Raw genomic sequence first — 17910 nt, 5'->3', positions numbered from 1 at the left:
CATCCCCACACTTGGCCTCGGAGGCCTTTTCATGTCTGCTGCTATCCTCATGAGTCCATTGCTACCCCGCTCCCTGTGCCTCCGTCTGTCTTCAGCACGGGGCCTCCCAATGGACCTGGGCTCCCGTCCTGGTCTCCCACTGCAGACCCGCATGGCTCAGCGTCTCCTGCCATCCCTTCCACCCAGGGCTTCCAGTGCTACCCACCACGCTGTGTCTGCCCTTCCCAACCTCCACTGTCAGCCTGAACCTCTGCCCACAAAACCCAACCCCAAACCCAGGCAGGGGTGGGCGTGGGTGCCGGGCAGCAGGGGCTTGTCCCTGAGAGCCGGCCTCCTATGTGACAGCTGCCAGGCCTGGTGCTCCCAACCGTGGACACAGAACCTGTCCAGAAAGCCGTGGAAACAGCTGCAGGCAGGCATCCTGGTGAACGCTCCCGGCCACTGACACGGTGCCTCAGGTGGAGCTGGGAAAAGCACTGGTGCTGGGGTGGTAGTGACCCCCACCCAAAAAATTCACATCGACCCAGAACCTCAGAGTAAGACCTCACTTTAAAATAGGATCTTTGTAGATGTAATTCGATTAAAGATTTTGATATTATCCTAGCTTATCCTGGTGGTCCTTAAATCCAGTGACAGGTGTCCTGAGAAGCAAAGGAGGAGACAGACACAAACTCAGGGGAGGAGGCCCCAGGAGGACAGGGTCAGAGGTGGAGCCACGTGGCCACCGCCCAGGACCGCCTGGAGCCACAGAAGCTGGAAGAAGTGGGAACCTCCGGATCGCACAGGCCTTGATGTCAGACTTCTGGCCTCCTAAGCCCTAAGAGGAAAGCCCTGTTGTTCAACCCATTTGTAGTGATTTTCGAAGGAGCCCCAGGAAACATATCATAATGGGATATTTGGCGTGGATCACATCATTGGCTGTGAGTCGGTTTTCAGTAATTGCAGGGTTAATGGAGGATGTCCAGGTCTGGCGGTGGAGCAAGAGCTGGGGCCCAGGAAGGGGCACTGGACAGGCAGCCATGGCCAGGTGAAGAGCCTTGAGTCCCGAATCAGGATCCACCTCTCCCGGGAGCAAGATCCTGTGCCTGTTTCTGGTGATTTTGTAAGTGCTGACTGAACCCACTGTCACTGGGAAATAACACATCCCCGACCCCAAACCAAAATTTCACCCACAGACAAGGAAACAGACTCCATGAACACGCCGACTCCCGACGGTAGAACCAGGGTGCCCACCCCAGCCCCGGTCACTGTGTGTCCTGCGCAGGGGCCAGGGCAGCCCAAGGCTCAGCTCTGTCCTCCTGCCGAGACCTGGCTCAGCCCCCTGGTCGCCACCCCGCGCCCGCTGCCTCTCCTCTCCTCTCCTCCCAAAGGCTCCAGGACCATGTCTGCCTCTGAAGCCTGATGTTACCTCCCACTGCGATTTTATTGTAAACTCACCGCATTTATGTCAAGAGAGTTTGTACACGTTTTGAAAAAGGCACTGAAGAATCACCTTGTGCCTAATAGGACAGTAAGAACACACCAAGGAGAGATTATTTCATTATTTCATTGATGCTGTTAGTAGGAGCTGCCCGAGGGGGAGGCGCTCCGGGCTCCGGGGGACCAGAAGGCAGCCGAGTCCGCACCCAAGCAGGAGGGAAGCAGGAGCCGCAGCGTGGCGGCTGCACAGCTTCGGGGGTCTCCCTACTTCCCTGCTGCGAGTGTGGAATTTCTCAAAAGAATTAGACAGAAGCCCATCTCTGGGCAGCTCTGAGTGGAAGGAGAAGCCACAGGAGAGGAAGTGTGGGGCGCGGGACCACCGTGGGGTGGGTGGGGGCCAAGTCGCAGGGCTCCGAGGCCTCAGCACCCCCTGCCCAGCACCCAGCACCCCAACTTCCGCTTCTGCCTTTGCTGGCTCCAGGGCCTGCTGGACACCTGGTGCAGGGACAGAGCCGGGGCTGGGGGAGGAGCTCAGCTGCACCAGACACAGTCCAGCTGGAAGTCACCAGAGGCACCCCTTCCTCCTGGGGGGCTGCGCCTCGGCCTCCTCCAAGGCAGGTGCCCCTGTACCCCTCAAGTCCCAGCACCACAGAACCGCCCTGTCAGCCCAGCCCCGGAACCTTGTACGGAGCCAACTCCTGCAGAGGGCCGGGCAGCCCCGGGCCTAATGAGCCCCCTCCGCAAAGCCTGTCTCGGGGGGCGGGGCCGCAGGTGCCCCGAGAAAGGCGAGATTAGAAGAGCGGCCGGGATGGTGGCGCTGCACACTGGCGACCTGCAGGGAGAACGGAGGCTGAGGCCGGGGACAGGGGTGCGCGCTCTGCCTCTCCGCTTCTGCGGGAAGGGCGGCCCCGTCCTGGGCAGCTGCGCTCGGTGCCAGGCACGGACCCGGCTCCCTGCTCAGATCGACCCCCGGCCGCGCTGCCCCCACCTGGGCGCCCAGTCCCCAGCCTGCGCCCCACCTTGGGGTCCGAGCACCCTCACAGCCCGGCCCTGCCGCTTCCCTGCACAGTCTGCGGCTCCTTAAAGTACCGGGCGCTGGCGGGGGTCGCCCCGCACTGTCCTCCCGCCCCCCGCCGCCAACCCACCCCACCCCAGGAGGCCGCGGCCGCGCTCATCCATCCCCTGCCGCACCGTCAACGCGCGTCCTGCGGGGCGCAGAGATCGGGGTCCGGTCGCCCCGGGGGGGCCCCAGAGCCAGGTGAGGGGCCCAGCCGCCACTGCCCAGCGGTTCCCACGGCCCGCGGGTCCGCCGCGCCCTGCGCTGAGCAGATACCCGGCGGCCGGCGGGGCCTGCGCGGAGCCGGCCTTGTAAGGCAGAGGCCTCGGTGCACCCCGCGCGTTTCCCGGGCAGGGTGGGGCGGCGGGGGCGGGGCTGCCAATGAGCGCGCGGGGCGGGGCGCTGGGCGGGCGCGGGACGCTGGGGGCCGGGGGCGGGCCCGGGGGCCGGGCTGGGCGGGGCTGGGCGGGACGGGAGGGTCGGGCGTGCGCGGGGCGGCGGCTGGAAAGCTCCGCTGAGCACCGGGTCGCGCGCGGCCGAGTCGCGGAGGCGCCTCCGCTGCAATTGCTGCGTCTCCAAGGTAAGCGGGCGCGGGGCTCGGTCCTGCGGGCGCGGCGCGGGGGGCACCCGGGGGCGCAGACTGGGCCCGTCAGCCCCAGCAGCCACCTGCGCCGCAGCCCCTACCCTCCGCGCTCCCCCGAGCCCCCTTCCCGGGCCGCCCCGCGCGTCCCTGCGCGGTCGGATTGGGATGCCCGGAGTTCAACGCTGCGCGCTCCGTGCCCGGAGGCTGCAGGGAGGCTTCGCAAAGGCCACGGGCGGGGGTCACCGTCGGCCGCGCCAGGGACAGGTCTGTCACCGTCTCCGGGCCCTGCGCCGGCGCTTTGGCCTTTCTTCGCGTCCAGGGACGCCCCTGCAGCCCTTCCCTCCGGGCCCTCCCCAGCCCGGGGCTCGAACCGTTTCCCTATTCCCAGGCCTAGGGTGCCGCCGCCAGTGTGAGGCGTGGGAAATAAGGGCGTGGGGGGCTGGAATGAAGCCACTGCCCGCAGCAGGTTTTGAGAGATCCCTGGCTACAGAAACGGCCCGTCTCGGGGTCCTGACACCACCGCGTCCTGGCAGGTGGGGCTGTCAGACCGCCCCCCGCAGAGCCTCCAGCTTCCCCGGGCCTTGGCTACCGTCCGCGGGCCTGTGGCGATGGAGAGGCGCTGCCGGGACATCTTCCCGCACCCCTGGGAGCAGCGCCCGAGGATCTGAGGAGCCCTTTATTCTGCGGTTTCGGTTACGTAAACGGAGCCCAGGGAGGTGAGAAGCCCGTCCCTCCCGGGCAGTGGCTGGCTGCTGTTTTGATAAGGGTTTGGTGGGGGCTGTTGTCTTGATGGGGGTTTGGGGGGGCTGCTGTCTTGATGGGGGTTTGGGGGCTGCTTTTTTGATAGGGATTGGGAGGCTATTTTGATAGAGGTTGGGGGACTGCTGTTTTTATAGGGGGTTGGGGGGCTGCTGTTTTGATGGGGGTTGGGGGGCTGCCGTTTTGACAGGGGGTTGGGGGCTGCTGTTTTGATAGGGGTTGGGGGCTGCTGTTTTGATAGGGGGTTGGGAGGCTGCCGTTTTGATGGGGGTTGGGAGGCTGCCGTTTTGATAGGGGGTTGGGGGGCTGCCGTTTTGATAGGGGGTTGGGGGCTGCCGTTTTGATGGGGGTTTAGGGGGCTGCCGTTTTGATAGGGGGTTGGGGGCTGCTGTTTTGATGGGGATTGGGGGGCTGCTGTTTTGATAGGGGATTGGGGCTGCTGTTTTGATAGGGGGTTGGGGGCTGCTGTTTTGATGGGGGGTTGCGGGGCTGCTGTCTTGATGGGGGCTTGATGGGGCTGCTGTTTTGATAGGGGGTTGGGGGCTGCTGTTTTGATAGGGGTTGGGCGGCTGCTGTTTTGATAGGGGGGGGCTGCTGTTTTGATAGAGGTTGGGGGGCTGTTGTCTTGATGAGGGCTTGAGGGGGCTGCTGTTTTGATAGGGGGTTGGGGGGCTGCTGTTTTGATAGGGGTTGGGGGGCTGTTGTCTTGATGGGGGCTTGGGGGGCTGCTGTTTTGATGGGGTTTGGGGGGCTGCTGTTTTGATGGGTGGTTGCGTTCCCTCTCAGTGTCACCGCTGATCCACCTGGCATGTTTATTGGCTCTTCTGCGGCCCCTGGGGGACCCGACAGAGGACTGGGCCCCTCCGCCCTCCCCGCCTGACTTCTCAGGGGGACAGGTCTGCCCCCGCGCCCAGCCAGCCCCTGCCCCTAGCAGGTGACCCAGCTCCCTGTGGCCTGGTGCTAGGAGATGGGGCTGGACCGAGGCCGGGAAGGGGCAGGAAGTGGAGGGGAGTAAGGCAGCTGCAGCCTGATGCCGGCGCCTTGAACTGGGCTCTCGCGCCTGTCAGCAGCTCGGTGCCAGCGCCTCCCCACCACGTGATCCTCGGAGGGCCTGTGGGGGAGGGGCGGGCTCCGGGAGCGGCTGCAGAAGACGAGCTCCAGGAGGGTGTGTGCGTTTTCCCGGGAGGGGTCTGCAGCTTTCATGGTTCCTAAAGGGATCTCTGATTCAGAAAGGCGCCGGCATGAACTCGCTCTGCATCTTCACAAAACATGAAGTCATGGGGATTGGACCGCGTGTGCGTGGAGGAAGCTCCGCTGGTCACTGGCTGCATTTTAATCTTACGGCTGCGGTTGGTCCATCTTCCCGCATTCCCTGAAGTTGCAATGAATGTTTTAGCGATTATACGAGGTTATAAATGCTCACTGTGGAAATGAGCATAGAAGGCTCATAGAAATGGTCAAAAGGGGCTTCTTTTTGACCCCTCTACCCTAATTTGCGGCCTCACACTGGCAGCGGCTGCCCTAGGCCTGGGAATCGGTAAACAGGGTTCCTGCACTGGGCTGGGCAGGGCCTGGAGGGAGGGGCTGTAGGGGGCCTCCGTGGGCACGAAGGCCAAAGCGCCACACGCAGGGCTCAGAACTTCCTAAAGAAAATTAGGATCACCCATCGCAGATGGAGACCGGGGAGCTCTCTGGAGACTCAGGCAGTCTGTTCCCTCCCAGGCCTGTGGGAGCCACTCCCTGCAGAGGACACTGAGAATTAAAAGCTTCCTTGGGAAAGGCCGTGCCAGCAGAGAGCCGAGTCTATTTATAGCTGTTGGTGAGACAGGAGGAGTGTGTGAGAGGGATGCCATCTGGGGCTCTTGGGGCCCCCAGGCCAGTGCTGGTCAGCGCCCTGCAGTACCTGGCCCAGCCTGGGGTCCTCAGGCAGAAGTGCCTTCGGGAAAACACTCTGGGTGAGGAGCGTTGCTCATTGCCTCCGCCTGGGCTGGGGGAGACAGAAGGCTGTGCCCAGGAGGGTTGTGGCCGGGTGTCAAGTCCATCTGAGCCCACAAACCCTCAGCCAGGAGCCAGGATCAGGCAGCAGAATCTACACATGCCTAGTTCCTACTGCTGGAGCAAAAGGTGTTTCCTGGGAAGGAAGGGGTGGAGCTGCCTAAGACCTTGTCCCCAGCATCCAGGAGCCAAACCCCAAGCTGCCCTGCCTGGATACTCCTCCTAGGGAGACCAGCTTCTTCTTGGTATGTGTGTGTTTGGGGTGCCAGAGGACCACAACCCACCGCATCCCCCGATAAAATCTTCCACCCAGGGCAGCCCCCACCCAGATGATCCCCCACCCGGGGCATCCCCCACCCAGGGCATCCCCCACCCAGATGATCCCCCACCTGGATGATCCCCCACCCAGATGATCCCCCACCCGGGCAACCGCCACCCAGATGATCCCCGACCTGGGGCAGCCCCCACCTGGGGCATCCCCCCACCCGGATGACCCCCACTCAGATGGTCCCCCACCCAGGGCATCCCCCCCCACCCAGGGCTTCCATCCCATATGGCATCTCCACCCAGGGTATCCCCTTCCCCAGGGAATCCCCCTCCCCAGTGCATCCCCCCCAGGGGATTTCCCCCTCACCAGGGCATTCCCCACCCCCAGGGTTCCTCCGCCCAGGGCTTCTCCCTCCCTAGGGCTTCCCCATCCTGGGCATTTCACCTCCAGGCCATCTCCCCACCAGGCCTCCAGGGCATATCAGCTCAGCAGCACCTCCTCAGTGGGGAGGACCTTCCCCAGCGCTGCAGGGCCCTGCCTGGGAATAGCTTTGATTGGCCCTGCTGGATCCAGGGGAGGGGCGGGTTCTGTAGTCTGCAGCCCCCTGGAATCACACCTGGGGAAGGGCAGCGCCCCGCAGGAAAGTGGCACGTGGGTCTCAGAAAAAGAATAAAGAGAAACATCAGCTGTCCCTAATTCTTGTTTCCTGATACGTGAATTAAGACTGTTCTGGGTTCCACGTTTCTCCTTTAACTGTGCAAGCGCAACTTAATTGCGAATTGTAATTTAATGTCTAAATGTCCAAACGCATGACTTCCTTTGGGGAAGAAATATAAAAAATCTTTCAAAAGAGTGGAAGCAGACAGCAGCTTTCTGTCTTTGCATCATACCAACTGCCTTCTGCAGCCTCATCCGTTCAGAAAGCCGGGCTTCTCCCCGCCGTTGTGGAAGGGTGAGCGCCTCATCAGAGGAACGCAGTCGTGCTGACGTCCTTTAACACTGAGGTTCTGGAAGGGATGGGAGGTTCTTTAAGCCCAGCAGTTAAGGCCACCTGGAGCCCTTTCCCTGTTCAGTGCGGCTCAGGGAAGGGATTGGTGTGTGCGTTCCTCCGGGCAGGCTCTGTGTCCCACATCTGACTTCTTGGCGTGATAAAAGGTGCCTGCCCATGTGGGCTCCACGTGATCCCCCAGGGCGCATGGCATCACAGACCACATTTCCCAGATCCTATAACCTGTAACCCCGCCCTGCTTGTGTGTTCACAAATGTCCAACGTGGCCTCTGCCCGGGGAATGCCACCAACAGCTGCACCTGCCAGGCGACTTCACACACCTGCTGCCTCCCTCTGGCCATCAGTCATCAGTCAGTGGGGCCAGGAGCAGCGAGCACCGTATGGGGTATGGACGTGGCTTCAAACCCAGGCTCTGGTCCAAGTGCCCTCACGTCTGACACAGGCGAGCTCCCAGCACCCTCCGCCTTGTCAGGAAGCATGTGACACGCCTTCCTGGGCCACAGAGCTGTGCGAAGTGTGCTTACCTCAGCGTGCCCATGGCCGCCACTCACTGTTCACCCGCTCACACTGGATCCCCGCCCAGAAACACACCAGGCCAGTCCCACCCGACTCAGAAGTGCTGCTGGTGCCTCAGGGCCAGGGAGCCATGTCCAGGCCCCAACCAGACCCGGGGACCTGACCCAGCCCCTCCCCCTGAGCCCAGGGCACCACTGCACAGCCACCTGCATCTCCCACCCATGGCATCTCACAGGTGACCTGGCCACCGTGGCTGCTTCTGGGGCGCCCACCCTCTCCTGCGCACACCGGCCCCCACTTCTCCTAAGGCTGCCCAAGGGCTGGTTTCCTCTGCCCCTTGGCGGAGTGGCACCTCTGCCTTCTCAGTGCCTGAGGAACCTGGGCCGTGGACGGAGCTACTGGGGTGAAGCTCATCTCAGCCTCACCTCCCACCACGCTTGTTCCTGCCACCTTCGCCAGTGCCCACGTGTCCCCAAGCCACCTGCTGTGAGAGCCCCACCTGGCACCTGGCACAGTCCACCTGCAGTTCTAGTGCCAGCTGTTCTGGGCTGCCTCTCTTCGTGTTCCGGGAGTGGGATGGGGTCTTACTCACCGTCCGTTTTCCCGTCGAAGCTCCAATTCCTGAGCACCATGTTGTGGCTTTGCACGTGTTTTTAACGTTTAACCAGAAGCCACGCGGTGGGCACACTGCTATGCTGGCTCACGTGGATCAATAGTGTCTGCGAGTGGTCCATCCACACTGCGTTGAGGAGCCCCAGGCGCTCGTGCTCAGCCCCCCACACTCCCGCGGGGATGCCCGCTGTCCCTCAGACCGCCGTACTGTCAGCAGGCGTGTGTCCACGCGGTTTCCCTTTCTTGGCAACTAGGGATGAAGCTGTCGTGGGCATTCCTGGGATGTTCTTTGGGGCACGTGGGCACGAATCTCTTGGGTCAATCTGGAAGTGGAGCCATTGGGTCTGGGATCATGCCTGTCTTTACATTCATCAGATGATGTCAAGCAGTTTCCCAAAGGGATTAAAGCCATTCGCCCCCACAGTTTCCTGTTGACCCACGTCCTCGCCAGCACTTGCCACTGTCGGCCTTTGCAATGTCTTAGCCTTTTCTGAGGCTGTGTGGAAGCCTTATGATTTGCATTTTCCTGGTCATACTAACAAAGCTGAGTACTGCCTGCCGAGCACTGGGCACTTGGATACCCCAGTCCCCGAGGGGCCTGTTCAAGTCAGCTGCCCTTTGTGTATTGAGTTCCTTCCTGTTCATCTGTAGAGGTTCTTCATATATTCTGGAGAGAAGCCAACATTTGTTGTGTGTAGCAAAGATCTCCTACCCTGGGGTTTGCTTTTCACTCTCTTGATGATATTTTTCAATGAACAGAAGTTCTTTCTCTTAATCTGGTGCCTTCTAAGAATCTTTTCCTGCAGGGCAAGGCTTTCTGTGTCCGTGTAACAAATTTCCCCCACGCCAAGAACATCAGAAATTCTTTTGCATTACCTTCCTGAGGCTTCTCAATCTGATCTGGAGGACAGCCCTTTAGCATGCAGACGCAGCTGAACCTTCCCTTAAATCAACAAATTGCCATCAACTGACTTTTCCTCACGCCAGCCACGTATGCAGCCTTCACTTTCTCCACCTAAAAATGGGCAACTGGAGGCTGGATGGGTCTCAGAAGGCAGGTGCTGTTGGCAGCCCTGGCCTAGCACCCATCCTGGCTCAGGTGGACCCCCAAGGGCCTCTGGAGCCCCCGTGGCCTCTCAGTGCCACCTGAGGGCCTCCAAAGACTTGGTTCCCCATGAGGGGTGCTGAACCTTCTGGTCCCACCTGCTGTGTCACCGTGTCCAGAGGCCGCTGACAACTGACACGGTCCGGGGTTAACAGGAACGCACCGCCCCATGGTCCTGGAGACCGGAAGCCCAGTGTCCAGGCATCTCAGGGGTCAGCTTCCTCTGAAGGCTTGGGGGGACCCTCCCTGCCTCTTCCAGCTCCTAGTGGCTCCAGCTGTCCTGGGCGTGTGGCTGCGTCACTGCAGTCCCAGCCTCACGTCGACTGAGTTAGTCCGTGCGTGTTGCTGTAACAGCACCGTACATGATAATTTAGGAAATGATACGTTCACTTCTCAGTTCTGGAGGCTGGAGAGTCCAAGATTAAGGCACCTGCAGGCTTGGCGTCCGACAAGGGCCCTTCCCTGCTTCCAAGACAGCCCCAGCCCTTTGATAAGGCACTCAGTCGATCCCCGGAGCCTGGCGCCCATAGCTCAATCTCATCCCCCAAAGGCTCTAACTCTTAATGCCACCACAATGGGGATTAGGTTCCAGCATGGATTTTGGAGGGAACGAATTCAGCTGGTAGCACCTTCTCCTCTTCTCTCTGCGTCTTCTCTTCTCACCATTGGATTTAGGGCTCAGCTGTGGATAATCCGGGATGATCTCATTTCCAGATCCTTTCTCCAAACAAGGTCGCGTTCACAGGTTCTGGGTATTAGATGGGGCCACCGCTGGCCCAGAGCTGGCCTGGTCCCAGCTGCCTGCAGGTGCCCTGGACCTGGAGCCCCGAGGGTAACCCAAGGGCAGTGAGTGGGCTGGGGCAGGGCAGGGTCCTCGTGCATCTGACACTCAGTGAAGCTGCGCTGGATGAGGGACCAACCCCTGGTTCTGCAGTGTTCTGTAACCTGCTCTGCCCGCCGTGAGAGCCCCGGCTGCTTTCTCCTGTAACCCACTGTGCCCCCCGTGAGATCCCGGCTGTGTTCTCTAATCTGCTGTGCCCCTAGTGGGAGTCCTGGCTGTCCCCACAGAAGGTGTCTTTAACGGAAGCAGGTCCCACCGCATCTGTAGCCGCCGAGTCTCCGACGTGGTGGATGGGATGAGCCAGCCGGGATCTCTATGTTATTCCCTTTTGGGATGCTCTGTTGGCGGAACATCCTGTGTGGTGCTTTAGAGAAATGGTGTTGGCCCGGGTGGTAGGCACTGGCTGGGCATGTGGTTTAACTCTCACCTGGGCCTTGGACAGCCTCAGACCCGGATGAGTCTCCGCCGCAGCGTCCTTTGCAGAGTCCGGGAGCCCTGTTGGCACCTCCGTCCCATGGTGGCCATTTGGTGGCAAAGTTGGTGGCCCTGGCAGCCCGGGCGTCTGTGGCCTGGATACTCAGCCGTAGTGCTCTGGAATGTTCTATCCTCCCGCCTGCGTCTCCCTGTCATCCTTCATCCTGAGTCTCCCACTCAGAAGGGATCTGCCGTGTGGCCTGGGAGGGTTTTCTCTGCAACTGCCCCACCTTCTCATCCCTACACCTGCGTGCAGATGGGCTCTGGTGGCCGTCCCCAGATTGGCCGTGCTGAGGGCTGCGAGGACCACACCCTGCAGATGTGGTTCCCAGAGGCAGAGGGCACCAGGGGCTGGGTGCTGGGTGCACCCTGTTGACCCGAGAAGCTCCTGTGCACCCATCTCTCTTCTTCTGAGGGTGAAGGGTGAGTGGAGGTGGCCAGGGCCGCGCAGCCCCAAATCCCCTGCCCCTCTTACCGGAAGACTCCTTGTGCAGGGGCCCTCCCACCCCATCAGCCTTAGGAGAGTGCAAAGCCTGCCCTGTCCTGCCCAGGTCTGAGGCCATGCTGTTGTGGTGAGTGGCAGGGGTCCTGAGTGGCCCAGTGCAGGATGGCCGGAGGACGCCATGTGAGACGACCAGGATAGAAGTGTGGTGTGCTGAGGACGCTGCCACAGGACTCGGCCGGGCCCTCCTCCCGCTTCCTTGGGGACTACACTCAGCCTGGGCTTGGCTCTGGCCCTCAGGGTCCCTGAAGAGCAGGAACCCGACCTCAGGTCTTCTATGGAGCAGAGCCTCAGCCCAGGCCTGGAGACCCCATCCTAGCGACCCCTCTGGACCAATGACCTCTCAGGACAGTGACCTCACAGGACCGGCGACCTCTCTGTACCGGGGACCTCTCAGGATGGTGACCTCTCAGGACTGTGGCCTTTCAGGACTGTGACCTCTCTGGACGTGCATCCTGGGGCGGCCCTGGCCGTGTGCACCTGTCTGGCCTCTGGGTGGGGTGTGCTCTCGAGTGTGCCGTGGGGACGCTGGGCTGGAGCGGCTGATCATCCTGTGTCTTGCGCTGCAGGGGGATGTGCACAGACTCAGAAACTGCCAGCTTTGTTCTGACTGGGAGCTCTGACTGCCTGACAGGCAGCCTGGGCTGAGAAGAGTGGGGCCATTCACATGGAGAGTCCCGCGGAACAGGAGTGCCCTGCAATGATAATGAAAAACAGGAACCGTCTGCGCTCAAATGGGCAATGAAATGAGTGGGGGCTGGCGGGGCGGCGCGGTGTCCACCCTGGGCATGGCAGGCCCTGAGCCGCCTTGTTCCTTGGCCGTGTTTACTCGGGGCAGCGCCTCCTCGGCAGGAGGGCAGGGCTCCCGGGTCCTAGGAGGCCCCTTGGAGGGACGGCGGATGGGTGAGCTCCACAGGGCCTCTGTCCACTCCTTCCCCTGTGAGGGCAGCTTTTCCTCCTGGGGCTTTGGGTCCCTGTGGTCTTTGACGTTGCTGTCCTGTTCACCAGCGAGGGTCTCCGGAGCCGAGAGCTGTCCAGGCGGAATGCCCAGTGGGCAGGCTGAGGCCCAGAACACACTGCGTGGGCCCAGCAGGAGCCGTGCAGTGGAGACTTTCCCCTCAGCCCTGCTGGCCAGGCGCCTATCCGGTCTCCCTTGGGGCTGCGCCATGCCTGCGCTTCAGATTTACCTGCTGCTTCCCCCTGGTCCCCATCCCCTCCGCTCCCTCAGTCGGCGTCCTGGGGCCAGGTCGTGATGGAGCACTGGGCGTTCCAGAGGGGCCATCCCGGAGCCTTGGCGTCAAGGTGGGACCTGTGGCCGTGGGACACTGGAGGGTCCATCAGGCCATCAGGAGCTTTGCCGCCTGCAGGCGCGAGAGGGCCCCGTTCCAGCAGTGGGGTCTGGCCCTGGGGTTTCCTAAACAGGAGTGGGGCTTAGTGACAACAGTCTCCAGGGACTCTGGGCAGGGCTGAAGGCTGTGATGGCTGCCGGCCCGGGGTGGAGGGTGCTCCCCTTGGACAGGACTTAGGCGTAAAGGTTCTGAAGAGCGGCAGCACACCCAGCTGAGCCTGCGGAGGCCGGGGTATCCGCATGGGAATCCACCCGTGGAGAGAGGACCAGGGACCCCCAGGGGCTCCCGGCATGCAGTCCCACTTGCAAGGCCCAGCATAGCTCCTGTTGCCAGCTGAGAGATGCCTGAATACTGCTGAGCGCCTTGGCCCCCACCCCCCTAACCTGTTTCCCAATCGGCTTGCAACGCGGCGTGACCCTCACAGCTCCCAGGATGCCAGCGCCCTGAGGGCATGGAAGGAAGGGGTTGGTGAGAGGCGTCTGAGCCAGCACGGCCTCTGCCAGCACGTTGGACTCCTGGGCAGCATCTCCAGGGGTAGAGGAAGCAGCTCCCACCCAGGCCTCCAAATCACCAGGGAACCCACTGTCATCCCTGAACAGGGAGTTCTCCAGGGCACAAGCCCTGGCTCCTGCCAAGCAGAAGCAGGCAGGGCTCCCGGGAACCGGAGTCAACAGAAGGTCTGGGTTGAGTGTGTGGTGTGCGTGCCTGATGCTCCGAGCCTGGTCACTCCCGAGGAATGCTTGCCTTCGGGTTCTGGTGGAATCCAGTCGGCTGCCATCACAGAGTCTTTCTCAGAACGCAGAGGCAGCTTCTCCCTCCGGCTGTGCCTGCATGAGGCCGTCGGGTGCGAGGGAGATGGGGAGGGGGCTGCACCTCTTCAAGGATGAGAAGAGTGAGGCGCAAGCAGCTGTCCCACCGTGGGCACTTGCCTGGGAGCGAGCTCTGGGGGTCAGCAGGTGCAGCTGGAGAAGCTGCTGGTGGCTTCTCCAGGTCAGGTGGAGCTGTCAGAGGTTACACCCTGGCCTGGTCCTGCCTAGCACAACCCAGGGGGCCTGCAGGACACTTGTGACCAGGACAGAGGTTCTCAGGGAGGCCAGAGCCTGAGCAGGGCCAAGGACTGACTCTGAGGTCTCAGGCCCCAGGGAGGGGTGATGAGCTGAGAGGAGTGGTGGCTCCCACTGGCTCCGTGGCTCCTGCCTCCACCTCTGACCCGGCACTGCTGTTGATGTGAGCACAGCCTGTCCACCAGCCTCCTCCGCCAGCAAGGCTCAGCCACCCCACAGCCGTCCACGTGGAGAGCAGTCGTGTGGGCTCTATCAGCGCCATCCCTGCGTGGGCGTGGGCAGTGAACAAGGGAGCACTGAGGCTGCTGCTACCTTTAAAACAGCAGCTGGTGCTAGTGACAGACCCCAGGCCCTAGTAACAGGCTCCAGGCCCAAGGGACAGGCCCCGGCCCTAGTGACTGACAGACCCCTGGTCCTAGTGAGAATCCCCTGGCCCAAGTGAGAGACCCCTGTTCCTAGTGACAGAGCCCTGGTCGGTCCTAGTGCCTGGCCCCTGGCCCTGCTTACTGATGCCATCTGGACACCCGGGTTTCCAGCCCCTGGACAGCTCTGTGATCAGAGGCTGGGGCTGCTGTCTCTCCAGACCTGTCAATTCTGTTCTGGCAACTTTTCTGTAAGTTTGGCTTCGGGCAGTCCAGCGTCCAGTCTGAAGACGTTTCCCGGCAGATTCATTCTGACAAATGGGGCCCAGGCGATTTTCCCTGGGGCCTCTTGGGAACAGGGGCAGCCCGTGGGGTTGGGGCCAAGGGGGCCTGGGGTGTCTGGGACAAAGCCCCGCCTGGGTGGCTGAGTCCTTGGAGCTGGTGACGCACCTGGGGCAGGCGTTCTCCGGCCAGCGAGGACGCTTCATTCCCCAGGACAGCCACCCTCTGGGGTCTGCCTCTGCCTGCCCCGCTCTGAGGTCTGTGGTGCCACCTCTGCCCTCGTCTTCTGCCCTTTCCAAGCCTGTTTTGAAGATGCCAGTTGGACAACACAGTCTGGCCCACACCCGTGGGTGAGCCCATAGGTGCCGTAGTCCTGACTCTCTGGGGAGGCCCTGGGGCTGGGGGCGCGAGTGGGGTGGGCTCAGCCTCCAAGCAGGTCCTGGCCGGGCCCCACTTGTGGTCCCATAGAGTCTGGCCAGGGAAGGGGCATGTGCTTTGAGCAGGCACCTGGGTCAGGGCAGGGCTGGGCATGTCCCTCCTACCAGGGAGGTGCCGGCCAGTGGGAGAGGGTGCAGGTGCACACCTGGATGCAAGCCACAGGCCTGGGAGTACAGGGCGACCCCCGGGGGCTCAGGGCACAGCTGGGATGGTGGGCCCAGGCCTGGGAGTGCAGGGTGACCCCCGGGGACTCAGGGCACAGCTGGGATGGTGGGCCCAGGCCTGGGAGTGCAGGGTGACCCCCGGGGGCTCAGGGCACAGCTGGGATGGTGGGCCCAGGCCTGGGAGTGCAGGGTGACCCCCGGGGGCTCAGGGCACACATGGGATGGTGGGCCGAGGCCTGGGAGTGCAGGGTGACCCCCGGGGACTCAGGGCACACGTGGGATGGTGGGCACAGGCCTGGGAGTGCAGAGCAACCACCTGGGGGCTCAGGGCACACGCGTGGAGATGGTGGGTACACGCCTGGGAGCTTGTCCTTTGACCCCTGGGTGAGCAGTTTGTCTTCCTGGAGTCTCTTCTGCTACATGACCTTCTTTTCCCTCATGGTGAAAGAGCAGAGCCTCCAGGGAAAACGGTGTGAGGGTCTGCACCCAGGGCTCAAGTGCGCTGCGCCCAGAAACTGTGGGAAAGTGGAGGACACCTGGCCTCTGCCCGTCCAAGGAGAAGCAGCTGGCACAGCCGCATGCCATGCTCGGTGGAGAGCGCCAAGGGAGAGGCGCCCGCCCAGGCTCATTGTCCGTCTGACACCTCCACGTTCTCTTAAAATTAAATGTATTCTTATTACCGTCATTGTGGAAACAGCACATGGGTCTAATGAAGCGATCCAGACAGTGCCGCTCCCATCTCCTCCGCTCCTGTTCCGTGTTTGTGGCCCGCGTCCTGCTCCTCCAGACCCAGCAGCAGCCTGGCTGTCTTCCCACAGAGGCACGTCGCGCCTAATTCATTCTGTCATTTTAGTTTAAAAACCTTTTAAAAACTATTTTGTTAAGCTAATGCATGTTTGAGGTAAAACAAAACTATAAGAACCTAGAACAGTGAAGTTCGGATGGGCTCTGAGGCGAGTCCCGTGTGAGACCCGTCAGCACACACCCCACGCAGAGCCGGGCTTTGGAAGCATTTCTGGCAGCTGGCGTCTGAGGTCGGCACTGCTCCGCCCCTTGGTGCAGAAAGGCTGGGGCTGAGTTGGGACGGGTTCCGCTTTTCCCTCCAGAACCTCCTGGGCCTGGTTCTCAGCCCTCCCAAGCGCCCGTGGCCTCACTCCTGTGTGACGCCCGTGGGTTCCTGCATCTACTCCTCCTCCTCGGCTCCTGACGGCTCTCACCCTTGTCTTCCTGGCAAGCTCACAGTCACCAGGCACCTCCGCAGGGGGTGTGGCCACGTCTCTGAGCTCACACCCACTGCAGGTGGCCTCGCTCCCCTCAGCCCGAGTGGGACAGTGGACGTGGGTATCCAAGTCCCGGCCGGAAGCATTTTTCCTCAGAACGTTTGAAGCCAGTGTCTGTCTTCGGTAGATCTGGCGATGGCCTGACCCCTGTTCCTTTCTGCCTTCTCCCCCATGGCCCCCACCGTGCTCTCCTGCTGCTTGCTGTGCTGAGAGGGGCTGAGCCCAGCACAGGTGGTGCCTGCCCAGCAGGGGCTCAGGGGCACCTTGGCGCAGGGGCTGCGGGCTGGACCGTTCTCACGCACTGTGACTCCCACCTGTCCGCATCTCTGCTCACGCGCGTCTTCTTCCGCCGGGTCTGAAATTGCCTGCTGGCCCCCCTCTGACCTGCCTCAGTTTCTCCTCTTCACTCCTCACTGCCTGATGTTTCATCGCTTGTTTGTCTATCACTTGTCCAACTGAAGGCCTCACAAGGGTCGGACGCTTTATGTCCCGCTCAGCCCTCCAAGGCCAACCTCTAAGCTTATTAAAAACTTGTGCAAAGCACGTGCTGATGGGCTGGGACGTCCTGAGTGAGCCCTGAAGGCGGCTCCGAGGGGCTTCCCTCATCCCTGTGCTCCCAGGCGGGCCCCACGGGGTGCAGGTTCTCAGATGACTCCCTGAGGTGTGTGAATAAGAGTCTCTGTTCAGACGTGTCCCCACGGGAGATGAGACCACAGAACGCAGCCCTGAGTTTGAAGCATCCCAGAAGGTTCTTTCTCTCTGACCTGCATGCCCCCCACTGTTCTGGGTGCTCACAAAACCCACCATCACTTCTGGTAATTTCCCAACCGCTCCTCCTGCCCAGCGTCCCCTGCTGCAGAGGCCCAGGGGAAACACAGGCCAGGCCTGTGAGAAGCTCCTGTTTCAGACAAAGAAATGGTGTCAGCGATAAAACTGGAGCCTGTTCCTGGCTCGACACCCGACCCGGCCCTTCCACCCCTAGGATCCTGCCCCGACGACGCGGCCCTGCCCCCACCAGGATCCTGCCCCGACGCGGCCCTGCCCCCACCAGGATCCTGCCCCGATGCGGCCCTGCCCCCTCAGGATCCTGCCCCCACTAGGTTCCTGCCCCGACTGGGTCCTGCCCCTGCATCCTTCGCTGGGTTGGCATCTGCATTTTTGGTGCCTTCCAGGGAAAGGGGTGAGTGGGTGGGGCCTGAGGCCCTTAAGGTCCTCAGTGTAGGGAGAGTCCCTGGATTTTTTTCCAGCTGTTTTGGGGGAATTTGTGAGATCTCAAGGTCAGCGGGGGCCACACTCAGGACCCCCACGATGACAGAGCCACACTTTGGCCATGACTGGCGCTGAGAACTCCAGATCTGAGAGGGCTTCATGAGTCCCAGGGTTGGGACACGCACCTGTGTCCTCGGCACAGACCCTCCCACCAGCTCTTGTGTCTGTGGGCCGAGGCCCCGTTCAGCTCTCAGTGCAGTGCTGACGGCCGACCTGGCGTCCAGGCCCCTTGGGGAAGCAGCTGTCGTGCCCTGAGTCCAGCACCTCACTCTGAGTCCTTCAGGGCCTGACTGGGTCTCACCGGAGCCCATGCGTGGTGGGGAGGCGGCCTCAGCAGCCCCGTCCTGTGGCATAGCCCTGTGTCCCCGAGCCCTGCCTGGGTGGCACCCCTCAGTCTTCTCAACCCCACAGCCCAGCCGCCTGCTCTGGGGGCGGGCATCCCTGCGCCCTGACACCGGTGCCCCCACCACTGCCTCAGCCCCGCACACTCGCAGTCCCCTCCCCTGGCCGGGGCCACCGTGGGCTCGGCAGGCCCAGGGCTCCTGGCAAGAGCATCCTGAGG

At 62.1% G+C, this 17910-nt stretch overlaps 1 protein-coding gene across 5 annotated transcripts in view; it reads left to right on the top strand.

Moving 5' to 3' along the window:
- Nucleotides 1-2929: 2929 nt before the first annotated feature.
- Nucleotides 2930-17910, top strand: part of TPPP (tubulin polymerization promoting protein) — a 35082-nt gene continuing 20101 nt past the window's right edge. For 3 of the 5 annotated variants that reach the window (XR_004030389.1, XR_004030388.1, XR_004030387.1), the window contains exon 1: nucleotides 3361-3775. The gene's annotated coding sequence lies outside the window, so the exon portion shown is untranslated. Of the gene's footprint in view, nucleotides 3057-3078; nucleotides 3324-3360; nucleotides 3776-17910 lie in introns of those variants that run through there. The other 2 variants (XM_030813878.1, XM_030813879.1) reach the window with 2 other exon arrangements.

The sequence above is a fragment of the Nomascus leucogenys genome, chromosome 6 (genome assembly GCF_006542625.1).
Source record: "Nomascus leucogenys isolate Asia chromosome 6, Asia_NLE_v1, whole genome shotgun sequence".
Lineage (NCBI taxonomy): Eukaryota > Metazoa > Chordata > Mammalia > Primates > Hylobatidae > Nomascus > Nomascus leucogenys.
This window is presented reverse-complemented; position numbering and strand designations above follow the sequence as displayed.